Here is a 27,484-nt window from a genome sequence, read left to right as displayed (position 1 = left end):
TTTTCTGCTTTGCATTCTTCTAGGACATGTATGCCACTGCTGTTTTGGGTCTTCCTATATGTAGTTCTAATTAATGAATACTTAGGTTTCAATGCCTTCAGTGGCACCCACTGGCCACTGGATACATTTCAAATGTGTAAAACTGTCTTGGTGTTCCAAGCCTATGGCATGTATCCCTGTCCTATCACTTGAATAACATTCTTAAATTATGTATTTCTGCTTACATGCCCTCTTTTTTCCTTATAAACTGGTCCATGTGGTTCTCTAAGCCTACCTCATGTTTGTGCTCTTGATATTAACACCTTGATTATAGAATTCACACTTAATTCTGATAGTTACATCTCTTATATGAGGACCTAGGCTATACTTTATTATGTGTCTCTTACTGTAATGCTGAAATACAGATTCCCTAAGTAGTAGTTGAATGAATATACGAAAACCCAAGAAATGGTAACAATACTATTGAAATCCCACTTCTTTCCTGAAGCATTCCTTGTTCCCAGTCACAGAATGCAGCATGCTCTGTTCCAAGAGTCCTTTATAACAGTCGATTCCTTAGAATATGTTTTAAGCTCCCAACTTAAGAGGTTCCTGGGAGCAGAGACTGCATCTTTCATTTCTCTGTGGATACTTATCCCTGAGCACAGTTCCTGGCATATAGATTTTGTTTGATAGGGTCTTGTGAATGCAAGAGTCCTGCTATTTGGTCAACTGAAGTACCTGTCAGTTCAGCTTCTCAGTGTCTTTACTGTATGGGGATCTCCACTTGATATTTTCAGGAGTGCAGGAAGAGAACAGTCAGTGCGAGGCAACAGGGAATGGTGGGCTATGTCAAACTGGAGTGTTCAAGTGCTTCATGAAGGGCAGTTGCATCTGTCATTGTCTTGGAAGAGCAAGGCTCTATTTCCTTATAGCTCCCATTCCAAGAGAAACCAGAAACCCTTGCTGGGTGCCGGTGGCTCACACTTGTAATCCGAGCTACTCAGGAGGCTGAGATCTGAGGATCGCAGTTCAAAGCCAACCCGGGCAGGAAAGGCTGTGAGACTATCTCCAATAAACGACTAGAAAACTGGAAGTGGTGCTGTGGCTCACACAGTAGAGCGCTCACCTTGAGCTGAAGAGCTAAGAGACAGTGCCCAACCCCAGAGTTCAAGCCCCACAACCAACCCTCCCCCCCCCCCCCCAAAAAAAAAAAAAAGAAGAAGAAGAAACCAGAAACCAAGATTTTTTTGTGTGAAAGCTCAAGGGACTCTCATGGCAATCTGTGGACCATATTTGATCTATAACCTACTTATTTGTGACTTGTTGGTAGATAGTATAATTTCTTGTATTTAAATTCCTGATGGAAGAATAGAGCAGATGACATAACTTGAAAGCTCTTAGAGGAGTTTGGGTGGAAGCCTAGCTCTGGTAGAGTATCTTATAATTTTCTTTCCCTTCTTCCTTTCTCTTCCCCACTGCCACCTCCTCTTGAGCCAATACTGGGGCTTGACAAAAGCCAAGGCCTTGGGCTCTGGTTTGGCCCAGAGCCAAGTTCACTCACACTTGAGCCATGCCTCTATAGTGGTGAATTGGAGATAAGAATCTTGAGATTTTGTCTGCCTAGATTGGCTTTGAAATATGATTCTCAGATTTCAGCCTTTGGTGTATCTAGGATTCCAGGCATGAGCCCAGGGGCCCAGCAAAAGTGTTCTATAATTTTATATAGGAAGTAACTTACATACTTGGGCTGGCTCCTTGGAACATATTCTGAGTTCTGTGCTTTATTCTTCATTGTATTCTGATTTCACTAGGCTATAAAAAGATGCTTTTGTCTCTAGACTGATGGTGACCGTAAGACTACTGTGAGTGTTGCCCTTTCTTTCCTGAGGCATGTTTTGGTTATTTGTACTTCTGGCTGCTTGAAAGGACCTGGTGATCAGGCTGGTATAACGTATGGTTATGGAGACCACTCTTGTTAATGACATCCCTGAGAAGGAGTTCTGGGTAGATAAATATATCTAGAAGGGAAATATATTGTATAAAATTGTTGCCTAAATGTGGCCAGCCAAAGGACAAAGCACTTTAATACCTAGAAGGTTATTTGTGTCTATGTAGAACCTTTTTCATGGTGATATTTTATCTTCTGGCTGTCTTGTCTTTTATAGTTTCTAAGTGTGTCCAACAGTACTCACTACCTTGTCCTTACCTACTAGGACTGAGAAATAAGTTGTTGCCATTGGGCTCCCCAACTGAAGCAGAAACTTGTCAGCTGGAATGTCTTTGGGAGGATATGTGGGAAACTGAAATTACAGGGTGTCTTTGGTGAGGGGTCTGGGATAATTAAAAATAAGGGAGGAGGGAAACTGAATTTTCATTGTACATTTCTATACCTTTCCAAATCAGAACCATGTACAATATTATTATTACCATTATTACTATTATATTTTCACTATTATTAGTTTGGCCAGTTTTGGGATTGAATTCAAAGCTTCAGTTGGGCAATCCCATTAGCTTAATTCTGACTGGTCTTGTTCTTTCTCTGTTGCTTCATATTATTTTTCATCAGAGAGGGCAATCTTTTCCCTAGAAAGAGGAGACAATGTTGTTTTGTGTTATATTGGTCACTTGCTGGCTTGCCTGTTTTTGTTTTTGGTTTTTTTGGTCATAGGGCTTGTGAACTCTGGGCCTGGATGCTGTCCCTCAGCTCTTCAGCTCAAGGCTAGCAGTATACCACTTGAGTCACAGCGCCACTTCCAGTTTTCTGGTAGTTTATTGGAGATAAGCGTCTCATGAACTTTCCTGCTTGGGCTGGCTTTGAACTGTGATCCTCAGATCTCAGCCTCCTGAATAGCTAGGATTACAGGTGTGAGCCACTGGCACCTGGTGGGCTTGCCTATTGTTAAGTGATGAGAGCAGAGTGTTGAGGCTGAAGGAGAAAGCCCCCAGGGCCATTACTACCTCAGCCATTCATGTCCTAAGAGCCTGCTCATGCCACTCATGAACATGTTCCTTTTCTCTTTGTACACAGATTTTAGTCTTCCCTGGTCATTTATATATTTATTATTATTGCTAGTATTTTTGCTAGTACTGGGCTTGAACTCAGGGCTTAGGTGCTATCCCTGAGCCTCTTTGTGCTCAAGGCTAGCACTGTACCAATTGAGCCACAGTGCCACTTCTAGCTTTTTCTGAGTAGTTTATTGGAGCTGAGAGACTCATGGACTTTTCTGCATGGGCTTGCTTCACACCACAATCCTCAGATCTCAGCCTCCAGAGACATGAATCATTGGTCATTTAAATTCACATAACCTTCTGTCCCCTCTCTGCCTTAAAAAATCCCTATATAGGGCTGGGAAGGTGGCTCAGTGGTAGAGCGCTTGCCTTGCATGCATGAGGCCCTGGGTTCGATTCCTCAGCACCACATAAGCAGAAAAAAAAAGCCAGAAGTGGTGTTGTAGCTCAAGTAGTAGAGCGCTAGCCTTGAGCTGAAGAGCTGAAGGACAGCACCCAGGCCCAGAGTTCAGGCCCCACGACTGGACTCCTCCCCTCAAAAACCCCTATCTAGGGGCTGGGAAGGTGGCTCAGTTGTAGAGTGCTTGCCTCGCATGCATGAGGCCCTGGGTTCGATTCCACAGCACCACATAAGCAAAAAAAGTCAGAAGTGGCGCTGTGGTTCAAGTGGTAGAGTGCTAGGCTTGAGATGAAATGCTGAGGGACAGCGCCCAGGCCCAGAGTTCAGATCCCACTACTGACAAAAATAAATAAAAATAAATCTCTATATATTACAGGGAAGAGAACAAAGCAGTCCAGTCCTGGTCTTCTAGTGGATTTTCTTTTTTTTATGGAGCCTCATTGGATTGCCTTTATTGTAATAGAATGAATGTGTAATTCAGGCATATTGATATTCTGCAGTCATAGAATCATTTCCAACCTTGTTTTTCATAAATAGTGTGACAGGTAGATTCAGGAGTTTTGCCTGGCAGGCTTCTTGACTTGCTGCTTAGCTTTGAGCTCCAGACTCCACCAGGCCCCTAGTGGTCCCTGCATAAAGAAAGCCCCACAGCTAGGATCATTATTTCTCAGTTTCAAAAGAGGAGCCTAAGTTAGCCTTCTGTTTGTCCCTCCTCTGCCTATGCCAATTTTGCTGGAAGTTGCCAAGAACTGGGGAAGCAGGCAGAATGACTCTCCAGGAACCATTTATTTGAGAACCCTCAAAGGAAAAATAGATTTTCCTTTCCTCCTCCTCTAGTGGTGGTGTGTAACATTGTGATTTGGTACTGCTTGTCCTTCAGCATACTGAGATCTATATATGACTCCTCCAGCCCTGTTGGGGTTTCAACAATAAATTGTTTGCTGATTGGTGTTTCCTTTAAAATTTGTTACCTTCCTGGGATAGTGGAGGAGTGCGCTAACAATTAGGGACTGAGTTGAGCTTCTGTTTTTGGCACTGTGACCACCAAAGGCATAGTGGGTAAGCGCAGATTAATCACATTTCCCACTGATGATGGAGTTGGGCACTTGCTGCAGTTGGATTTAGTTTAAAAGTCACACTAGAGGCTTGGTTGGAAAGGAGAAAGTGCTGCATAATTATTGCTTATGTACTAGTTAAATCTATCAGCCAACAGATGTCAAGTGCAGGAAAAAAGTACAGTAATGTTACTATAATGGCATAATAGTTATCATTATAATAATCAGCTGGCATAGCTTTTGGTAAGAGGCAGATTCTGAAAAATGTTCAGGAGGAAGGGTTAGCCTAGAGCTACAACACAATAGATGGATACTTTTCCTTGTAAGAGATGCTTTATAAAGGCTGATGATTCTGGTATAGAGTTGGTAATATCTTGTGTAGCTGAGAGAGACATTGAGACTTCAGCCAGGGTTGTATATTTTGCAGGTAATTTATGATAATATGATAGAGCACACCATCCTTGGTTTAAGGTGTTCTGGACTTCAAGATTGCCATCCCAGTGCCCATCAGTAGTGACTTCTGGGAAAGGCAGAGACTTCATCTTTTTTTTTTTTTTCTTGAACTCAAGCCTGGGCACTGTCCCTGAGCTTCCTCCTTTTGCTCAAGGCTAGCATTCTACCACTTGAGTCACAGCGTCACTTCTGGCCTTTTCTGTTTATGTGGTACTGAGGAATTGACCCAGGGCTTCATGAATGAAAGGCAAGAACTCTACCACTAAGCCACATTCCCAGTTCACTGAGACTTGATCCTTAAGGAATCATTTGGGCAATTCAGTAAATCTGATTTGCCTCAATAGCTTCAGATGAACTCTTCTTTGTATGGTCAACTGTATTCTATACCTAGGAAGTGGGAACATATCTCAAGTTTTGTCCATACTAATTGTGGTGGGTTGTGCTCATAGAAAATAAGCTTTTCTCTCCCAGGAATTACATTATTATTTCTGGTTAGGAAGGTGATATTGAAGGGAATGAGGAACAGATACAGGACTCAAAGTCCTTTGGGTTTAAGCCTACCTGGGCTTATCTACCAACCTGGTCATTTGATAGCTTAACCTTGATAGTTGCTTAACCTTGAACAACATCAGTTACCTGTCCATGTGCTCATCTGTTTCTCATGAACAATTCTGTCTATAAGGTTCCTGTCACTAAGCCTGGAACTGTAGCACTCAGTAAACACTTCTGCTTCACCTTATCTTACCCCATCACCTACTTTAGAGATTAAAAGGGCTGGGAGAAGCTCCTCCTGCCCCTGTAGGGGGGAGTTTTTACTTAAATTAGAGCTTTTTGTGAGCTTCTTAAGTTGCTGATTGTTGCTTCTGTGAGCCAGGATCTATAGACATCCTCTGAAGCTGCTTCATCAGGGGAGACTTTGATATTTAATGTTTAGGTACATCTCTGCCTTATCCAAGGAGTAAAAGAGAGGGTTTAAAATCCCTCCAGGGAGTGATTATACCTATTTCTTTCTCAGACCCTTTGTAGCCTTTCCTCTTTCCATTTTTCCTTTAGGTGGGTCACTTGGGGGCACTTCCTGTCCTGGGGATCACTCATTTTTTGCATGATTTTTTGGTTGTTTGGTTCTGTATCTTTACTGGGTAAAGGCTTTATGGTTCTGCCTGGGCTTTTGCTGTGGACTTTTATTTTGGAAGCCTGGCGCATTCAGACAAGGTGATATCTTTTTAGACTATTTTTGGCTGTAGGCCAGCTTGTCACTATGGCTACCACCAGGAGAAGAATGGCAAGCCATGGAAACTTACTTCTGTAAGAAATTTGGGAAAGAGGAAGGGGGAAAGAGAAAGAACAGTTTGGTTTCTAAGTCGTATAGGGAGAACATTTTAATTTGGACAGAGCTTTATTTCCTTTCTCTCTGAAAATTCTTTTTAATTGACAAATATTTACACATCTACTATATTTCAGGCACTTAGAGGCCCTGAGATATAGTCATGACCAAGTCAAGTTCTTGCTTAGAATGTGTTAATGAATGTAGACACTGAATAATAATCACACATACAAATACAAAATTACAGTTGCAATTATTGTACTGAGACAAAGGACTGTAGAACCATGAGAACAATTAATGGGGATTTGACTTGTCTTGGGACTAAGGTGTTTAGAAAGGCTTCCTTGAGGAAGTTATGTTTGACTTAAGTTGTGAAGAAACAAGTATTTACTAAGCAAAGTGACATAATTTTGAAGAGCTTTTCAGGCAGAGAGCTCAGCTTTTTGCAAAGGCTTCAGGGACTGGTGGGTAGTCACTTTTCCCATTGCTATGGCAAATATTTGAGAAAATAAGAACAATTATTTATTTTGGCTCATGGCTTCAGAGGTCTCAGGCCATCAAGTCTGTGCTCCATTGATTCTGGGCCTGTTGTGAGAGACAGCATGACCATGTGACAGAGGCTGGTCACCTCACAGTGGACAGACAAGAAGCAGAATAAAGAGAGGAAGGTACCAGGGCAGGCATATACCATTCTAAGACAACCTCAGTGACCTGTCCTCCACCTGGGCCCCCACCTTCCTGAATTTCTACCACCATCAAATTTCTATTCAGATTTCAAATTCATTAATGGGTTAAGCCATTGGATAGGTCAGAGCTCAGATGATCTAATATTTTCTGGAAATGCTCCCACAGGCAAACCCTGAGGTGTGCTTTACTAATTTCCTACCTGTGTGTCAATCCAATCAAGTTGACAATCAGTACTAAATATTACAGTGGGGGAGTTCTTTGAGGAACTGGAAAGGAAACATAGCCAGAGAAAAGAGAATGAAAAGAGGTAGGTTACCAGATGAGGTTGGAGGGATTGTCCAGCCAGGTCAGGTCAGCTATGGCAAGGCACTTTCATTTACCTGGAGAGTAGGGATGTTTTTGGAATATTATTGGTGGATGTAGAAGTGAGACGGATTTTTCAGTGTGAATAGATCATTCTCTTAGTAAGTTGGGTGGATTTTTTGGGGTGGATTTTATGAAAGAGTAAGAATGAAGATCAGAACTAGAATATTATAATTTGATTTTTTCCCTTCAGTCATCTAAATGTTCTTGAGATTGACCCTTTGAAGGAAGCATGGTGAAGGACTTGAGGGAAAAGGAAAGAATAAGAGATACTAGTTGGGATAGTGGGTATAATCAAAGCACAAAATACACATCTATGGAAATATCACTGTGAGAGCTATTAATATGTATTAATAATGATAATAAATGACTAGCTAAAAGAAAATGCACCTTTTCTCTCCTAACTCAATTCTTTGTTCAGTGCTGATAGTTAATGTATTGTTAGGGTCATCTGGACATTCAAGACAAAGCAGTCCTGTCTGCCAGCCTTTGGAATCATTCCACCTAACTAGAAAAAGGCCTGGAGCTTCCAGGCCTGTCACTTGTTAACATGTGACAGCTATGAACCCCTCTTTAACCTGCTGTTCTGTCACCATTCCTCTGTTGGCTGTCATTACTGGGGGGTGGGGTAAGGTGGGGAGGCTCTTCCTCTTACCTTGGACACCTTAAGCTATTGACAACTGGCAGCTCCCTGGGATTTAACGTGCCAACTTAGCAAAGCCAGCACCTGCAATTTGTGTAACATTTGATTCTGCCTAGTGTAGGTGTGCACATGTTCTCTCTTGGCAGCAACTAAAATCTAGGGAGCCAGAAATGAGCTGGAGTTGTTCTTCCCACTGTGTAGGGAAGACTGGGGTATAGGAGGTACCTATAGCATACAGAAAACTGGGACAGAATGTTAGGCTGCCAGGCAGTTTATTAAGTGCATGGTGAGTGAGTGATTCTGGACCCTAGACTAATGCCCTTTCTTAGTGGTATGACATTTCCTGTTGCCCCTTTCATTTATTCATTTTTGGAAGACACTGCTGCACAGTGGTTAAGATTATGTCTCTTGGATTTAGGCAGGGTTTAGTTAGAATCTCAGTTTCTAACTGAAGCTTGTAAGTATGAACAGGTCATTGTAAGTGTAAGACTATTTACAAGCTTGGACAAGTTGGTAGAGTGTTAGACTTGAACAAAAAACCCTCAAGAACAGCACTCAGGCCCTAAGTTCAAACCCCAGTACTGCTACAAACAACAACTAAGAAATATAGGTTTTTTTTTTGTCCCTATTCTGTCATGTAAGGACATAGAAGGGGTCATTTCTGAAGCATCTATGAGCCCTCAGTTGACACTGACTCTGTTGGCACTTTGATCTTGGACTTCCTAACTTCTAGAAATTTGAGCAATAAAATTTCTGCTGTTTGTAAATTATTCAATCTTGTTATAGCAGCCCAAACAAAGTAGAACAGAAGTTGGTAGCAGAAAGTGAAGTTCTTAAAAAAAAACAAAAAACCCTGAAAACATGGGAGCAATTTTTTTTAAGTCGATAGTGGAGTTTTGAGGTACATTGCCATGAAAAGAGCCTTAAGTATAATTCTGCTGGGGCATCAAAAGAAGAGGAGGCCTATAAAGACAAGCTCAGTTTTCATTGAGATTATGTAACTGGTAGTGATGTTGGTAGAAATCTGGATGGTAAAGGCCATTCTGTTGAGACATTTAGAACATGTTATTGGAAACTGGAACAAAGGCCATTCAGTAAAATAGCAAGGAACATTACTGAATTGTGTATAAGGTCTAGTCCTTTCTGGAAGCTATACTTTCTTTTTTTTTTGGGGGGGGGGGTCCGGTTGTGGGGCTTGAACTCTGGGTCTGGGCGCTGTCCCTCAGCTCTTCAGCTCAAAGCTAGCGCTCTACCACTTGAGCCACAGTGCCTCAGGCATGCAAGGCAAGCGCTCTACCACTGAGCCATCTTCCCAGCCCTGGAAGCTATACTTTCTGAGCAATGAAAAAAAATACCAAGTGGAAGTAATATTCAAGTATTGAGGTATAGCATGATTTGTCTGGATTGCTTATAGTAAAATATTCGAAAAAAGAAACATCAGAATTTATAATCAAAAGAGAAGAACTTAAAGGTTTGATAAATTTTTAATCTACCCATGTTTTAGAATTGGAAAAAGTATGCTCAGGACAGAACATCAAGGATGTAGCTAAGTGAACCTTTAATAAGGAGATCAGTAGAAGTAGAAGAAAGATGATATACATCTGTGAAAGAATGACTGAAAACATTTTTTTTTTTTTTTTTTTTTTTTTTTTAGGGGTTTCCTTGCCCATTAAAGGCTCAGAAGCCAGGATATTGGAGGCAGAACAATTTCAAGGCACTGCTGCTTGTATTCTAGTGTAGATATTTTATTGCTTTTGAGGTTATTATGAATAAAATTATTTGCTTGGTTTCTCTCTCATTTTGTTCATTATTGTTATGTGGAAAAGCTACTGATTTTGGAGTGTTGATTTTATATCCTGCTCCATTTCTGAAAGTGTTTATACAATCTAAAAGTTTTTTGGTGAAGTTTGTAGGGTCTATTAAGTATAGGATCACCATCATCTGCGACTGGGGATAATTTGACTGCTTCTTTCCCTAACTGAATCCCTTTTATTTCTTTTTCCTGCCTTATTATTTTGGCTAGTAATTACAGAACCATATAAATAAGAGTGAAGAGAGTAGGTACCCTTGTTTTGTTTAGGGTTTAGGGGATGTGATATCATTTCATCCTTATTATGATGTTGGCTGTAAATTTATCATATGTAGACTTTATAAAGTTCAGGTGCATTTCTTTGTTTCTAGTTTCTTTTTTTTTTTTTTTTTTTTTTGTCGGTCGTGGGGCTTGAACTCTGGGCCTGGGCGCTGTCCCTCAGCTCTTCAGCTCAAGTCGAGCGCTCTACCACTTGAGCTACAGCGCCACTTCCGGTTTTCTGCTGGTTTATTGGAGATAGGAGTCTCATGGTCTCTCCTGCCCGGGCTGGCTTTGAACCGCGATCCTCAGATCTCAGCCTCCTGAGTAGCTGGGATTACAGGCGTGAGCCACCAGCACCCGGCTGTTTCTAGTTTCTTCAGACCTGTTATCATAAAAGGATATTGAATTTTTGTTTTTGTTTGTTTTTTTTTTCCTGTTGTGGGACCTGAACTCTGGGCCTGGGCGCTGTCCCTCAGTTCTTCAGCTCAAGGCTAGCGCTCTACCACTTGAGCCACAGCGCCACTTCCAGCTTTTTCTTTTTGCTTATATGGTGCTGAGGAATCGAACCCAGGGCCTCAGGCATGCAAGGCAAGCGCTCTACCGCTGAGCCACCTTCCCAGCCCCAAGGATATTGAATTTTTATCAAAGACCTTTTCTGGATCATTTGAGATGATCATGAGGTCTTTTTGTTCTTGACCCTATTTCTGTGATGTATTACATTTATCTTGGTATATTAAGCCATTTTTTCATCCCTGGGATGAAGCCAACTTCATCATGGTGTATGATGTTTATAATGTGTTGGTTTGGTTTGCACTTGTGTGTGTGTGCACACGCATGTGTGCATGCACGTGTCTGCGTGTGGCAGTACTGAGGATTGATCTCAACATTTCACACTTTCACTCTCATTTGGCATTTTTGCTTACAGTTAGAGTTCTACATTTGAGCCATGCCTCCAGTTCTGGCTTTTTTCTTCTGGATTTGTCTGCCTGGCCTAGTTGTGAACCAAGATCATCTATGTCTCAGCCTCCTGAGTAGCAAGGATTGTAGGCTTGTGTCATAAGAGCCTGGCTTATTTTGTTATAATGTTGACTTATATTGTGAACGTATTCATCTAGAAGGATATATTCTTTTCTGTATTTTCCTGTTTTTGATTTTCTTCTTTTGTGGGTAGTATTTTGCAGTAGTAGTAGTACCCTCCTCTCCCCTAGTGGTACTGTTTTTTGTTTTTGAGTTGCTAGTGGGTCTTGAACTCAGGGCACCTGGGTGCTGTCCCTGAGCTTGTTTGCTTAAGGCTAGCTCCATTTCTTCTTCTTCTTCTTCTTTCTTCTTTCTTCTTCTTCTTCTTTCTTCTTCGTCCGGTCGTGGGGCCTGAACTCGGGGCCTGGGTGCTGTCCCTCAGCTCTTTAGCTCAAGGCTAGCGTTCTGCCACTTGAGTCACAGCGCCACTTTCGGGTTTTTCCTTTTTTTTTTTTTTTTGCTTATGTGGTGCTGAGGAATCGAACCCAGGGCCTCAGGAATGCAAGGCAAGCGCTCTACCACTGAGCCAACTTCCCAGCCCCTACCTCCATTTCTTCTAAGAAAAAATTTACTGTCTTTCACTTTGATCAAGGTTTTGGCCAATAGATTTTTTTTTTTTTTTTTGAGTCCTGAGGCTTGAACTCTGGGCCTGGGAGCTGTCCCTGAGCTCCTTTTGCACAAGGCTAGCACTCTACCACTTGAGCCATAGTGCCACTTCTGGCTTTTTCTGTGATTAATTGGAGATGAGTCTCTTGGTGGCTGGGTGCTGGTGGCTTATGCCTGTAATCCTAGTTACTCAGGAGACTGAGATCCGAGGATTGCGGTTCAAAGCCAGTCCTGTCAGGGAAGTCTGTGAAACTCTTATCTCCAATAAACCACCAGAAAACTGGAAGTGATGCTGTAGCTCAAGTGGTAGAGCACTAGCCTTTAGTTGAAGAGCTGAGGGACAGCGCCCAGGCCTAGATTTCAAGCCCCATGACTGACAAAAAAAAAAAAAAGTCTCATGGACTTTCCTACTCATGGACTTTCCTACCAGGCTGGCTTTGAACCATGCTCCTCAGATCTCAGACTTCTGAGTAGCTAGGATTACAGGTGTGAGCCACTAGCTTCCTCCATTTTATCTTGTACCCTCATCCCTATATTAATCTACTTAGCTTCAAGTTTAAAATTTCCGGGGCTGGGAAGGTGGCTCAGTGGTAGATTGCTTGCCTTGCATGTATGAGGCCCTGGGTTCGATTCCTCAGTACCACATAAGCAAAAAAGAAAAAAGCCAGAAGTGGCGCTGTGGCTCAAGTGGTAGAGTGCTAGTCTTGAGCTGAAGAGCTGAGGGACAGCGCCCAGGCCCAGAGTTCAGGCCCCACTACCAGATCCCCCTCCAAAAAAGAATATCATCAGGTTTAAAATTTCCTTTTCTAGTTCTAGTTACATTGCTGATTTGTAGTCTTTTTAATTTTAATTATTATTATAAAGGTGACATACAAGTCCCACAACCAAAAAAAATGTTAATTTCCACAAATTTGTAAATTTTTTAGTTTTCCTTCTTTATTGAATCCTGACTTCACCCATAGAAGATACTTGTATGAAATTTCCTTTAATATCTATTCAAACTTAATTTTGTGGCCTAACATTTTATAACCTGGAAAGTGTTCTATATTCAGTAGAGAAAAACAGAATGATTTGTATTCATCCTAATTAGCTGTTGGTCTACTGTATTGCTCAAGTCCTTTTTTTTTCTTTGTTATCTTTCTGATTTATCTTCTTTTTGGTCTTTCCATTGTTGAGAGTTGATGTTTAAATCTACAATTATTAAGCCAGGTACACTGGGTCTCCCCTATAATCCTAGTTACTCGATTTCAGGAGGCTGAGATCTAAGGATTGCTGTTCAAAGCCTGCTAGGGTCAGAAACTTTGGAAAGTCTGTAAGTGCAACTAACAGCAACAAAAAAAACTAGAAGTGGAGTTGTGATTCAAGTGGTAGAGTACTTCTTGAGCAAAAATGTTCAGGGATAGCACCCAGGCCCTGAGTTCAAGTCTTAGGTCAGGCACAGACATACACACACAAATAGAAACAGACAGACACATATGCCTCTCCCCCCAACTATTGTAGAACTGTATTCTCCTTTTGATGTTCTGCTTTGCAGAGATAAATAAATTTGGCAGTACTGGGATCTGAACTTAAGGCCTTGAACTTAACTAGGCAGATGCTGTACTACCATTGAGTCATGTCTTTAGCTCTCTTTTTACATTGATTATTTATTTATTTTTGGTTGTGGGGCTTGACCTCTGGGCCTGGGTGCTGTCCCTGAGACTCTCTGTGCTCAAGGCTAGTGCTCTCCCACTTGACCCACAGCACCACTTCTGGTTTTGAGTGGTTATTTGAAGACTCTCACAGGGACTTTTCTGTCTGGGCTGGCTTCAAATGATGATCCTCAGATCTCAGACTCTTGAGTAGCTAGGATGACAGGCATGAACCACTGGTGCCTGGCTTAGCTGATTTTTGTATTGAAACTTTCAAATTCCTCACTTCCTGTTCTTATATTCTTTAGCTATTTTCTTTTTGGTTACCATGGGATTACATTTCACATCCTAAAGTTAAAATACTAATTTGAATTTATACTAGCTTAACTTAAATATTATTCAACAACTTTGCTCACTGAACAGCTCCATTTTCCATCCCCTTTACTTGTTAATGTCATAGTATTAGACATTGTATCAAAAAAGGTGAAGTATTATTTCTAATGCATTAATTTCTTAATATATGTACAAAACAAATTATGGTGTTACAAACCTAAGTTATAATATTAACTAGTTTTTATAATTGTCCATGCATTTGCTTTTACTGAGATATTTGTTTCTATGGCATCAAGTTACTATGTAGCATCCTTTTATTACTTTTTTGCCAGTTTCTGGGGCTTGAACTCAGGGGTTGGGCACTGTCCCTGAGTTCCTTTTGCTCAAGCCTAACACCTACCAGTTGAGCCACAGCTCTATTCCTGGCCTTTTCTGTTTATGTGGTACTCAGTAATGGAACCCAGGGTTTCATGCACCCTAGGCAAGCACTCTTCCACTAAGCCACATTACCAGGCCCATCCTTTTATTTTAAGCTACAGAACCCAACATTTCTTGAAGAGCATATCTACTGATAATATACATGTTTTTGTGTATCTGGGAATATTTGGATTTCTCCTTTATTTTTGCTGGTACTAGAGTCTGAACTCAGGGCCTTGTGCTCTCACTTAGCTTTTTTTGTTCAAGGCTGGTATTCAACCACTTGAACCATAATTCTACTTCCAGATTTTTACTGGTTAATTGAAGATAAACCTTTTGATTTGTCTTCCCAGGCTGGCTTTGAACTGAGATCCTCAGATCTAAGCCTCCTGAGTAGCTAGGATTATATATGTGAACCACTGACTAGCTAGCCTAGTCCATCTTTTTGCTGATTATTTTGGAGCTGGTCATTGTTACGCATCTGCTAGCCTTGAATTGTTATCCGCTTCATAATAGCATTACTAGTCTTTTCTTTTGAAAGACAGTTTTGCTGGATATAGTATTATTAGTTGAAAGTTTTATTTTAGCAATTTAGATGTATCATCTCACTGTTTTTTGGCCTTCCACATTTCTGGTGAAATGTGGATTGAGGATTCCATATATAACTAGTCACTTCTTTTCTACTTTCAAGATTCCATCTTTCATTATAATGTGTCTTTTTTTTTGGTTGTGGGGCCTGAACTCTGGGCCTAGGCGCTGTCCCTCAGCTCTTCAGCTCAAGGTGAGCGCTCTACCACTTGAGCCACAGCGCCCTTCCGCTTTTGCTGCTTATGTGGTGCTGAGGAATTGAACCCAGGGCCTTGTGCCTACAAGGCAAGCACTCTACCACTAAACCACCTTCCCAGCCAATGTGTCTTGATTTGTATCTGTTTGACTTCATCCTATTTGAAGTTGAACTTCTGGGATGTTAATGTTCATGTCTTTCATCAGATTTGTGAAGTTTTTGGCCATTCACTTTTTACATGTATTCTCTCTGTCCCTTGCTTTTTCTCTCTCTCTTAATGGAGTTCTCACAATGTCTTTGCTTGATGATTTGCTTGATGATTACCTGAAAACAGACCCAGATTTTCCTGCTCTATCTCAATGAAAATCACAATTAGGCCAAAGGTGCTTTCCTCAGTGTTGGTAGTTTTGAGCCACAGAGTGTCTAGGGCTCCTGGGCTGGAGTAACTAACCCAAAGGCTTGTTACTTTGGCTCCTGAGTAGAGGCTTATGACTTCAATTTCTAGAGGCCAGAGACATAGCTCTAGCTGCTCAGGTCAGACAGAGGCTTACTGCTTTGGACCTTATGTCTATGGTCCTAGACTGCACCCAGAAATTCATGGCTTACAGCAGCAGCATGTAGTTTGATGCTAGTGTTATAGTTCTAAGCTTTATGTGTCCGAAACCTTGGCTTCAAACAGAGGTTCACGTTTCAGTTCTGTGGCATTTGGTATTAGGGCCCTTAGTCCTTAGGGCTTTGAAGTTTACTGGAACTGTTCCAGTGAACTGGGGTTTGTAGTCTCTCAACTTTGAATGTTCATAGCCATCTGTGGCTTTCTGTTTCCTCTTGACTTCCATCATCCTTTTTGTGTCTACCGTTCTTGTTTCTATTCTGACCACTCTCTGGAACTCTTCAGAGGCATTCTCGATGTTAATGCTGTTGCTACACCACTATTGCCACAACTGGCACTGTGGCTGCTAACAAGACTGACTCCTCTTCATGTTACCAGTTTAGCTTTCTGAAGCTATGATAAAGATCACAAGTAAGGAAGAAAAGCCCACTAGAGGGAAGCCCTTTTTTGTTGCAACACTGGGGGTGTGAGGTAGTACAGGAGTGTTTCCTGGCTGACTTAAGAATGAGCTGAACAACTTAATTATATAGCTAGGAGGGGTTGGTTGAAGCAGTTGATATGCAGATGAGGTGAATGTAACTTATACCATTCAAAGCACAACTTCAGCTTTATCAAAACCTTAATTTTAGCCAATGTTAACACATCTATCACTGATTTTTGGCTTGGTCACTGGCAGAGTGATCTTCCTCCTTTGGACCTATTTAGGACCCACAAGGTCTGGAAAATCAGGGCAGAGGAATGGCTCTCTGGAGTAGCTTCCAGTTGGATCCTCTAAGGTTCATCATGATTATCCTGCCTGGAGTGATAGCTTTTGGTGTACTGGTGCAGTTTGTAACTAGTCACAGGAGTCATGTGTTCAGCAGCCATGGTTACAGTGCCCCTTGCAGGGAGAATGTGGTTCTTTCTGGGTAATTCCTCACTCAGGGCTGCAAGGTATACAGACTTCTTAATGGTACAGGCTTCTTATGGTAGAGATATAGTTCTGTTTGATTATTCAAATAGCCTGCTTCTCATAGCTTCATGTTCACAGGAAAAAAAAACATCAAAGGATTTCTGCAGAAGATGACTCAACAGAGCCTTAACTTACATTCTCAGTGATGTTTAGGTATCATTATACCTGCATCAATACCTAGGAAGAATTGGGTCCTTTTTATTTTTATTTTTTGCTCTGACACTAGGACTTGAACTTGCTATCTAATGCTTGCTTTTGCTCATTGGCTGTTATTCTACCACCTAAGCCAGATCTCCAACCAGAGTTGTGTCCCTTTGATCTGTTTTAGTAGTGCCCTGCCAGCTCATTTAGTCTTTGTTTCCATCTTCCTTCAATATTTTTCCTTTCTTCCTTAGACTGGTAAATGTCCATTGTCCTACTATCCTATCCACTAATTCTTTCTTCTGCCAGCCCACACCTGCCTTTGAATCCTTTCAGTGAAATTTTTATCCTAATTATTGTACTTTTAAGCTCCGTGATTTTTTGTTGGTTTTCTATTTCTTTTTATTTACATGCCTTTCTTTAGTTCTTGGAGTATCTTTAAAATAGGTATTTAAATTTTTCTCCCCACCAGTACTAGAGTTTGAACTCTGGGCCTTGTACTTATTCAACTTATTTGCTTGAGCAATGCCTACAGCTCTACTTTTTGCTGGCTATTTTGGAGCTGGAATCTTGTGAACTTTTTTGCCTATGAACAATGGACATGGACCATGACTTTTTGGATCTCAGTCTCTTGAGTAGCTGGAATTACAAGTGTGAACCACCAGTGCACACTTGTATGTGTGTCTGTGTTTGTGTGTGTATGTGTGTATATTTGTATTTGTGCCTGCCTCCCTGCCTCCCTGCCTCCCTGCCTGTCTGCCTGTCTGCCTTTCTGTCTGTCTGTCTGTCTGTCTGTCTGTCTGTCTGTCTGTCTGTCTGTCTGTACTGGTGCTTGAACTCCAAGCTTCTGGCTTTGTGCTTGTTTAGCTTTGCTTTCTCACTTGAGCTGTAGTCCCATCTCTGCTTTTTGTTGATTGTTTTGGAGAAGGAACCTTGCTGGACTGATTTCAAACCTTGATCGTTCATGTATCACCTTCCTGAGTAGTTAGGATAACCTATTCTAGTTGATAGTAGTCTTTGTTTAGTTGATCTTCCATCAGGTCGTGTGAGGGCCAGTGTCTTCTGGTTCTTTTTTCTCTGACCATGCCAGATTTTCCATTTCTTAGTATGAATTGTGTTTTTTGTTAGAAACTGGGCATATGAAATCTAATGTAGTGACTCTAGAAATTAGGTTGTCCACTACATTTCCAGAGTCTATGAGATTCTTTTAGGTCTTTTTTTCTTTTCTTTTCTTTTCTTTTTTTTTTTATCATGCTGGGAATGGAATCCAGAGCTTCATACATGCTTTGGACAGGTTGTCTGTTTTCTGGGAATTAGACTCTGGTATATATTTTCAGGTATCTTTGGGTCTTTTCTAAGTCTGAACTTTTCCCTGCTAATGTATTTGACTTTCTAATTTTCCCCATTTTTTTGGTTGCTCTTTAATCAGAAGCATCAATCCATGATCGCATAACCAGTATTTGGAAGGCAGATCTGTTTTTGTACATCCTAGCTGCTACTGTAGGAGCTGTCTGCCTTGAGTTTGAAGACTGGATAGCTGCTTCTGTGATAAAAGAGTTTGGAAGTTGCAACTCTTGAATGGTCTCAGAAAGATTCTGTCAGTGCAATTGTCTAAATGGGGAGATTAGTTTTGATATTTTCTACTCCATTTTCCCAGAATCTTTTCCCTTATGGCTTTCTGGTAGTTTCCTCATCTGAATAAGGATTTTCTTATGCTCACTTCTTTAGAGAAGTTAGGATGAAATAAGATAATGAATGTTGTGTGCTCACATAAGGCAGGTACTCAGTGAGTAGGGAGAATCATAAAATCTTTAAAGAACTCATTAAGAGAGAAGCTGTGGATATGGCTTTAGGTGTTGGGAGAAGCTAGCCAAGGACATGAGAAAGTCTGGTTGTATTTGCCTTGTTGAGGATGTTCTTGGCAAAGGTATTTAAAGTTAAGCTCAAATTTATGTCTTTCTCTGGGGAAGGTGAACAACTACTTGAAGTAGATAAAAGCAATAGGCAGGGGACTGGGAAGATGGCTCAGTGGTAGAGCGCTTGCCTTGCATGCATGAGGCCCTGGGTTTGATTCCTCAGCACCTCATAAGCAGGAAAAAAAAGCCGGAAGTGGTGCTATGGCTCAAGTGGTAGAGTGCTAGCCTTGAGCTGAAGAGCTCAGGGACAGCACCCAGAGTTCAGGCCCCATGACCGGACCGGCGCCCCCCACCCAAAAAAAAAAAAAAAAAAAAGGCTGGAAAAAAGCAATAGGTAGAAGCATTGAGTGGCAATCTGAAAAAACTGCTGTATCTTTTGGAGGAGGGGTAGAGTCTAATATTACAGGAAACTTCATGGGAACTCTGGCCCTTTTGAGTCAGATGGACCTGCCATGTGTATGTGATTTGACCTTGGTCAAATAACTTCTACTTCTCTCTGAGCTATGATGATCTAATCTTTAAAAGGGAAATGATAATATTGATTTGTAGTATTAGATGAGAATTAATATATGTAAAACATTTAGTACAGTGTCTATCACACAGTATATATTTAGTAACTGATAGATTAAAACAAAATATATCTCTTGAGAAGTTAAATTATTCTAAACTCCTCTGGGCAGTTAAAACTTTTGTGAAATGTTCATCTACATCTTGAGATCCATTGATCCTTTAGTCAGTTCTTACAGAGCATGTGCCACACTTCCCCCATCTGACTGCCCATTATACTTAGATAACTCCACAAACTTCTTTTGGTTAAATTACTTTTTATGTTCTGTTCTTTGTCCACCTGTCTGGCAGCCTCATTTTCTCCTTTACCTTCTATATTTTGGCTATAGTAACCTTTCTGCTTCTTGAACAAAGGGCCTTTGATCCAATTGTACCCTCTGCCTTTAACACTCTTCTTCATCTGTACTTGATAGACAACTTCACTATTGGCAATTTGCATCCATTCTGCTGTTATTTATGAGAAAGTCCTACTATAAAGTGACTGCTTAAAAAAAGTGACTACTTAAATTATCATAATATAACTATCTGTCTTAGTCCATTTCTATAGCTGTAACAACTTCTGAGATTAGCCATTTGTAAAGAATAGAAGCTTACTGTGGTTCATGGTTTTGGAAGGTGGGAAGTCTGAATGTGATGCTAGCTAGCATCTACTTTGCTTCTGGTGAGGGCCTTATATCTTCACTTTTAAGAAGAACAGAGACAAAGGGAGCCAATCCAATTTATAATAACTGTACTCAAGAGAACTACCTAGTTCTAAAAGAATCTGGTATTTCATCATGAGAGCAGGGCCTCCATGACCTAATCACTGCTGCTGCTACTACAACTACTACTTTTTAAGGCAGTACTAGGGCTTTAATCCCTGGCTTCATGTTCTCTCAACTTGCTTGATCATAACTGATGCAATGACATTTGAACCAAGCATCCAACCCAGATACCTTTCTGCCTGATCTGGCTTTGAACCTTGATCCTTCAAGTCTCAGCCTTTTTTTTTTTTTTTGGTCAGTCATGGGGCTTGAACTCAGGACCTGGATGCTGTCCCTGACCTCTCTTGTTCAAGGCTAGTACTTCTAGCACATACCCACTTCCGGTTTTCTGGTGGTCATGGTCTTCCCTGCCTGGGCTGGCTTTGAACCATGATCTTCAGATCTCAGCCTCCTAAGTAGCTAGGATTACAGGTGTGAGGCACCGGTACCCAGCTAGGTCTCAGCCTTTTGAGTAGTGAATATTACAGGTGTGAGCCACCAACATCTGGTTCTTAGTCATTTTTTTAAAAGGTCCTATCCTCAATACTAGATTTGAGAATCAGATTTCAGCATGAGTTTTTCCGGAGAAAAACCATACCAAAATATGATATTTTTCTTTCATGATTGCTTGTTAACTCTTTTTTCTCTTCACTCAAATGTAAGTTTCATGAATGTGGGGACCATATCTATCTTTCCTGTACACAGTTGTATTCTAGTGTTAAGAACTACTTGGCATATAGTAGATGATTAAACAACGCTTGTTCAATGAATAAATTTGCAAATAAGAATGTGTTCTTTTATTGCTCAGAACCTGGTACATAGGTGTTCATATTCATATTGCTTTATTACCTAAATAAATGTAATCAAAATGTTTTTCTTTCTTGTTCATTATTTGTTAAGTGCTTTCCCTTCTCTTACCCCTCTAGTAATTAGAACATTCTGAGGAGAAACCAGTTTCCTCTCCCTTCAATTTATGTAGCTCTTTTTCTTCTTGACATTTTGTTATTGGAAAGGAGAATTTGTAGTTGCTGGGCTTTGAGCATTGATTTTTAGGTTTTCTGTTATAAGGAAGCAAGCTCTAATGCGTTTGTGTGGAATAAACACAAAAGCTCATGACATGGCAAATTTATCTCTTGATTTTCTCCTGACACTTTTTGCAGTACTACTGAAGTGCTTAGACATAGTCATGTGCCAAAATCTGCAAATTGACAATGTCCAGACAGAAGCAAAATTTACACAATGTGAGTGGGTAGCAAGATGAATCATGAGAGGTTGGAGTAAAGGATGGTGCTTCTTTTTCTGGCAGTGGTCTGGTTTTACATGGCAAATGTTGGCCATGTGAGTGAAACTCAGACTAATTTAATTCTCCACATTTTATAGGCCCTGTAGCCTTGGGAGCTGCAGAAACTGTAGGGGGCTACTCAGTGCTGTTGTGTGTACCTAGGACAATCCTTTTGGCTTTGCTAAAGAGGTATTCCAAAGTCCTTGAAATAAGAAGGTGTGGGGCTCTTGACACTTTTGAAGTATTTGAATTGTAAATGTTATTAACACTGAAAACCTTGCCATTAGAGAATCCCAGGAATGGATATGAACAAAAGGTGGTACCTGGAGCAGGGCTAGCCAACAGAAAGATTGGTTCTGTTCCTATTGATAAATGTAGCAGTGCAGATATTGGTCACCACTCACTTGAGTTCCATTCTACTCAAGGCTACCTTTTACTTCCCTTTTAAGTGTCTCAAGTGAATGACATTGGATAAACTTCAGTTTTATCATTCACTTATTTCCTTTTCTTAAAGGTTTAACCTTGTGGCTGAGTCCAAGAGTATTTGGCCACTTTTGCTCCTACTCTGCTGTGTTTGCTCTTGCTATGGTTAGTAACCATCTTTTTTTCCTTCTGGGAATTTTATATTAAAAATTCTTATGAAATTCACTTTTATTGAAGTTCTTCCCCCCTTTTTATGCAAGAATTTCAGCTACAAGGCAAAAAGACTGGTATTTGAGGATTTGGGAACCAGAAGGTGAGTTTTTGATAGAACATTTGACTAGCTTTCTCAAGCAACTTTTTCTGGGCTTAAAAATCATTACGTGGGGGCTGGGAAGGTGGCTCAGTGGTAGAGTGCTTGCCTTGCATGCATGAGGCCCTGGGTTTGATTTCTCAGCACCACATAAGCAAAAAGAAAAAAGCCGGAAGTGGCACTATGTTTCAAGTGGTAGAGCGCTAGCCTTGAGCTAAAGAGCTGAGGGACAGCGCCCAGGCCCAGAGTTCAGGCCCCACGGCAGGACCCGCCCCCCCCCCCCCAAAAAAAAAATCATTACATGTAACTGGGCGCCAGTGGCTCACACCTGTCATCCTAGCTACTCAGGAGGCTGAGATCTGAGGATCCCAGTTCAAAGCCAGCCTGGGGCAGGAGAGTTCATGAGACTCTTATCTCCAATAAGCCACTAGAAGACCGGAAGTGGTGCTGTGGCTCAAGCAGTAGAGCGCTTGCCTTGAGCTGAAGAGCACAGGGACAGCACCCAGGCCCAGAGTTCAAGCCCCACGACTGACCAAAAAAAAAATTCATTACGTGTGTATGCGTGCAAATGTGTGTGGAGGGCGGAAGGAATAAGAAAGCTCAGTAGAGCTAGGTGCCAGTGGCTAATACCTACAATCCTAGCTACTCAGGAGGCCTAGATTTTGAGGCTCTTGGTTCAAGATCAGCCCAGGCAGAAAAGTTTGCTAGACTCAATCTCCAAAATAAAGAGGGCTTGGAGGCATAGGTCAAGTAGTAGAGTAAGGGGCCTCGAGTTCAGAACCCAGTGCCAAAAAAGTGTGTGTAGGGGACATTGAACATGATCAAGGACTACTATCACCTGTGGAAATAACAGTGAAACTCCCTACCTTCCTTGTTCAGTTGATATACACTAATGAGAAATGTGGGGAAAAAAAATACCCTGCACCCAATTCTGCCAAAAAAATTATTAGTAAGCTTTCTCTTTTTTCTTTTGTCTCTCTTCAGTCTTTTCTGTGATAAATCATAAACTCTACTTAATCTTTTTTCACTTAATCTATTTCTAGGTCCCCTGTGTTGTTTCTACAATTCTTTTCAAAGAAGTTTTTTAAGAAATTTTCTCACAGCTATCTTTTGACTAGAGTTGAAGGTAATATGTTTTGATCCATCCCTTCCACTGCTCCACTCCATACCCCAGGCTATAATATGTTTTTTTTCCCCCCATTTCTTCCCTTCTCTCCCTTCCCTCTTCCTTTCCTCCTTGATGTAGAATGGTGGTCAGGATAAGTAAATTGTATTGTTACTGTCTCCTAACGTATTTTGATTACCTGTGATTCTGTGTCATTATAAGGTGGATTGGCCAGTCCCCAAACTAGAGAATCTCTGACCTCCAGAGTGATACTAGTCAAGCTTTTCATTAAATAAAATTAGATGAAAGGTTATGTGTATTGTTAAAAACTAAGCATGACTCTGTTTTCCTGTTATCTTACATCTTAAGTGAGAACTTTTTAAAACGAGCTACATCTTTGTGTTCAATATGATTTTGGTATATCATGCCTCTCAGTCCCTACTTCTCCTATTCCCCTTCCTCCCTATTTTTCATTTCCTCCTCCTCCTCCTCCTCCTCCTCCTTCTCCTCCTCTTTTTCCTCCTCTTCCTCCTTCTCTTCCTCTTCCTTCTCTTCCTCTTCTTCCTCTCTCTCTCTCTCTCACTCTCTCTGTCTCTCTCTCGCTCTCTCTCGTGAGGGTTCTGGGGCTTGAACTCAGGGCCTTTGTACTCTCTCGGTTTTGTTGTTCTTGGAGGGCACTCTACCACTTGAGTCATGCCTCTATTCCTCTCTTCCATATTCTTCACCTGTTTATCTGATAGAATCAAGAGTCAGCTGTGGAACAGCTTTCAAATATCTCTTATACCTCACACATATATACAGAAACACAGATAGTTCCAAGGAATAGACACTTCTCTAAGAGGAACTCACCCTGTTTCATGCAAGTGCTTCTATTGCAGCAAAATCCTGAGACTTTGAAAAAGAAAATTAGTTGCTTTTCTTTTTCCCTCCCCCAAGAGGCCTCAGAGCTCCTAAAATAAACCCTAAGAAATCTGGTACTTACAGCTTCAGCTCAGAAAGCAGACAAATTGCAAATCTGGTACAGTAAGACTCTCCACTCCTCTGATCTTTTTCTATTTTCTTTCTCAATTTATTTTAACATCCCCTTTCAGGTTTTGCCGTTTAGAAACTTGATTCAGGCCGTTCTTGGCCAGCTCCTGGCAGGAGAAGCAGCAGGGCTTCCAGTCCTGATTTGCAGTTTACATTTCTTCTCCATTCCCTTGCTTTCCTGCCCTAGTTCATCACCTCCCAGCATCCTACTGGTCCTTTTTCCATCAGAAAGGAAACTGTTGTGTAGTGACATGTAGGTTTGTAATTTTGATGGCAGGAGTACTAGTCTACTTATTTGGGCAAATTTGGGAGCTTGTTTTATTCATGTACGGATAAATGAAGTGGTCCCTGCACCCATTTTATTTTAATTAATTAATTAATTAATTTGTTGGTGTGGGGCTTGAACTCTGGGGCTGGGTGCTGTCCCTCAGCTCTTCAGCTCAAGGCTAGCGCTCTACCACTTGAGCCACAGCACCACTTCGGGTTTTTTAGTGGTTTATTGGAGATAAGCTGCCCAGGCTGGCTTTGAACCGCAATTCTCAGATCTTAGCCTCCTGAGTAGCTAGGATTACAGACATGAGCCACCAACGCCCGGCCCTGCACCCATTTTAGTACCACCTTTCTTTCTCTATGCTGTTCCTCTAGCCTCCATGAACCCTGCTGCCAAGGGAAATGGGGAATTCTTTCCCATGATTAATTCTGGAATATTATCCTATGAAGTTACAAAATATTGTTTCAGAACAAGATATCAGAGAGTCTCCCTGTAGTACCCATGGAACAAGTTGACCTTTCAGTTCAATTTTTTTCAATATCTTTGTGGACCCATTTGAAGAGAGTTCAAGCAGCAATTAGGATTCAGCAAAGAAAACTAACTTGAAGTTAGACTATTTTAATGAGAAGCTTAAAATATCAGAATCTACTGTAACATAATAAACAGGAGTTTGGGCTCTATTATTTTCCTACTTTGTCCTTCCCATTTTTTTTTTTTTTTTGGCTTGGTCTTGGGGCTTGAACTCTAGGCTTGGCATTGTCCTCAGCTCTTCAACTCAAGGCTAGTGCTGTACCACTTGACCCACAGCACCACTTACGGTTTTTTTTCTGTTTATGTGTAGCTGAGGAATCAAATCTGGGGCTTCATCCATGTGAGGCAAGAACTCTACCAATGAACCACCTTCCCAGCCCCCTTTTTGTATTTTTTTTCTCCCAGAAAAAACAAAAACAGAAACAAAAACTTGAGGACTTTTATTTCTTTGGTGATGGAATGAAGATCTTGCCTACTGAAAGGAAGGTGGAGGGAGCAAAGGTGGACCTGCTTTCAGGTACTGCTAAATCTGGAGACTGGTTTATTTCAGGAAGGGTTAAACTAGATCCATTTGCCTCCACCAAGGATTCTTAGGGACTAAGTACATTTTCCAAGTTGTTTCTAGATTACATTATTCAGCTCCTTGAATTCATTTGAGAAGCAGTTAGTTTGATATTTTATTTAAGGACTTGGGCTTTGGAATCACACTGCTTTCTAATTCTGTCTCTGCCATTTATTAGATTTGTGATCTTGAAAATGAGGTTTAAGCTCTGAGTCTCAGTTTTCTTATCTGTAGTAGGATGATAATGATGATACCTATGATGCATGTTTGGTATGATCTTGGTAACTGGTTAGTAAATTCTCTTTAAATGTTAGCTATGATTGTTATTTTTGATAGTGATGAAAAATCACATTGGTTTGAATGTGTCTCTTGAAGTTGATGTGTTGAGAATAGTCCTCTGAGTGACAGTATAGGAGGTGAGACCCTTAAGTAATGATCAAGTGCTGGACACCAGGATCATGCCTGCAATCCTACATACTCAGGGGGTGACATCTGAGGATTACAGTTCAAAGCCAGCCTGGGCAGAAAAGTCTATGAGACTCTTACCTCCAGTTAGCCACCCAAAATAGCCAGAAATAGAGCTGTGGCTCAAGTGGTAGAGTGCTGGCCCTAAGTAAAAAGGCTAAGGGATAGTGCCCGGTACTAAGTTCAGGCCCCAGAACTGGCACCAAAAAAATAGAGGTGATTAATGTCCTCATTAATAGATTAATGCTTTTATTACCAGAGTAGGCTTCTGATAAAGGGGTGAATTGAGTCTCTCATCCATACGATTCTTTTTGTTATAATACAGCAAGAAGGGCCTCATCAGTTGCTGCTGGTTGGATCTTGGATTTCTCAGTCTCCATAACTGTAAGAAATCTTTGTTCTTCACAAACTCTACCTGGTCCTTAAGTATTTAAAAAAATTTTTTTTATTAAAAAGGTGATGTACAGAGGGGTTACAGTTACATAAACCAGGTAAAGAATACATTTCTTTTTAGATAATATCTACCTGGTCTTAAGTATTTTATTATAGTAATATAAAATGGACCAATATTAACCTTTTGGCAAGACAAAAGCTGGTAGAAAATAGCTAGAATAACCTTGAAGAAAATATAAGGGGTAGAGAAAAAGTATGTAGCAAAATGGACAAATAGGAAAACGGAACATTTTGATGTATTTTGAATACTGTTATTTTATTTCATTAGAAAACTGGAAGAAATCTCTTTTATTAGTCCACCAAACTAAATGTTCCCCCAGGAATTCCAAACTGGTCTTGCTGGCTTTTCAACAGATTGAGAAGCCATAGCAGCCACAATATCCTCTATTACCAAGATATCATTATTTTTGCAAAACATTCTTCTGTGTTTTGCCACCTGCGCTTTCAAGTGTTGTAAATAATTAAAGCTGAACTCTATTTATCAGAATAGGTACAAAAAGTGCATCTGGCGATGCTATACTTTTGTCCTGACAATGTGTTTATTAGCTTGCTTGATAATTCCAGGATTGGTTAATTTGAAACTGTACCAATACTGAACCTGGAAGCTTCTAGAGTGGATCACAGGATAGCTCTTATTCCCAGTGTTTTTGCTGTGGTCCTTTTGGGTATGAGGGGAAGCTAAAGTACTTACTTGTGGGCTGATAATCCTCCCCAAGCATGTCTGTGTGGAAAAGAATAAGTTGTTAGATGGAACAGAGTGACAGAGGTTGGGAAGTTCTCAATTTGTAAAACAGTTGGGTGCAAACAAGTAAATTAGATGAAAATCTTTCTTCGACAGTTGGATTTGGTTTCTCATGAAGATGTTAGATTTTGGGCTATTTCTCTCCAGACCTGCTCAGTAGAACACTAAGAGGTTGGCTCAGCCTCTGATAAAGCTTTCATTATGATGATGGTGGAAGAAAGAAGAGGCTCATCTGAAGGTTCTGCAGTATAAATGCTGTCAATGCCCATTACTCTTAGTTCTTGGGGTCATTCATCACTCTGGCTTGGTGAGGCTATGTATACATAAAGGAGCAAGGTACAGTGTTCCTGAATGCAAGCCTACTATTATAAGCACTCAGATTTAGAGCCCGGTTTTGCTACTTGTAAGTGGGTAGTCCTAAAATCCTTTGGCTGCTGTAATAAATCAACACAAATTTGGTGGTTTATTCTCTCATAGCTGTAGAGGTCAGAGATCTGAAATGAATATTGCTGAGTTGAGGTCCAGGTGTTGTGCTTCCTCCAGAGACTTAGGACACAATCTGTGCCTTTTCCCAGCTTTTAGTGGCTGGCCACAATGTTCCTTGGCT

At 40.9% G+C, this 27,484-nt stretch overlaps 1 protein-coding gene across 3 annotated transcripts in view; it reads left to right on the top strand.

Annotated features, from left to right (window-relative positions):
• Positions 1–27,484, top strand: part of Sil1 (SIL1 nucleotide exchange factor) — a 265,209-nt gene that overhangs the window by 9,416 nt on the left and 228,309 nt on the right. The window contains exon 1 of one of the 3 annotated variants that reach the window (XM_042692038.1): positions 25,132–25,172. The exons of the other annotated variants lie outside the window; for them this stretch is intronic. The gene's annotated coding sequence lies outside the window, so the exon portion shown is untranslated. Of the gene's footprint in view, positions 1–25,131; positions 25,173–27,484 lie in introns of those variants that run through there. 3 annotated transcript variants of the gene reach the window in all.

Source organism: Dipodomys spectabilis, unplaced genomic scaffold, assembly GCF_019054845.1.
Source record: "Dipodomys spectabilis isolate Male_0828 unplaced genomic scaffold, ASM1905484v1 ptg000147l, whole genome shotgun sequence".
Classification (NCBI taxonomy): Eukaryota; Metazoa; Chordata; class Mammalia; order Rodentia; family Heteromyidae; genus Dipodomys; species Dipodomys spectabilis.
This window is presented reverse-complemented; position numbering and strand designations above follow the sequence as displayed.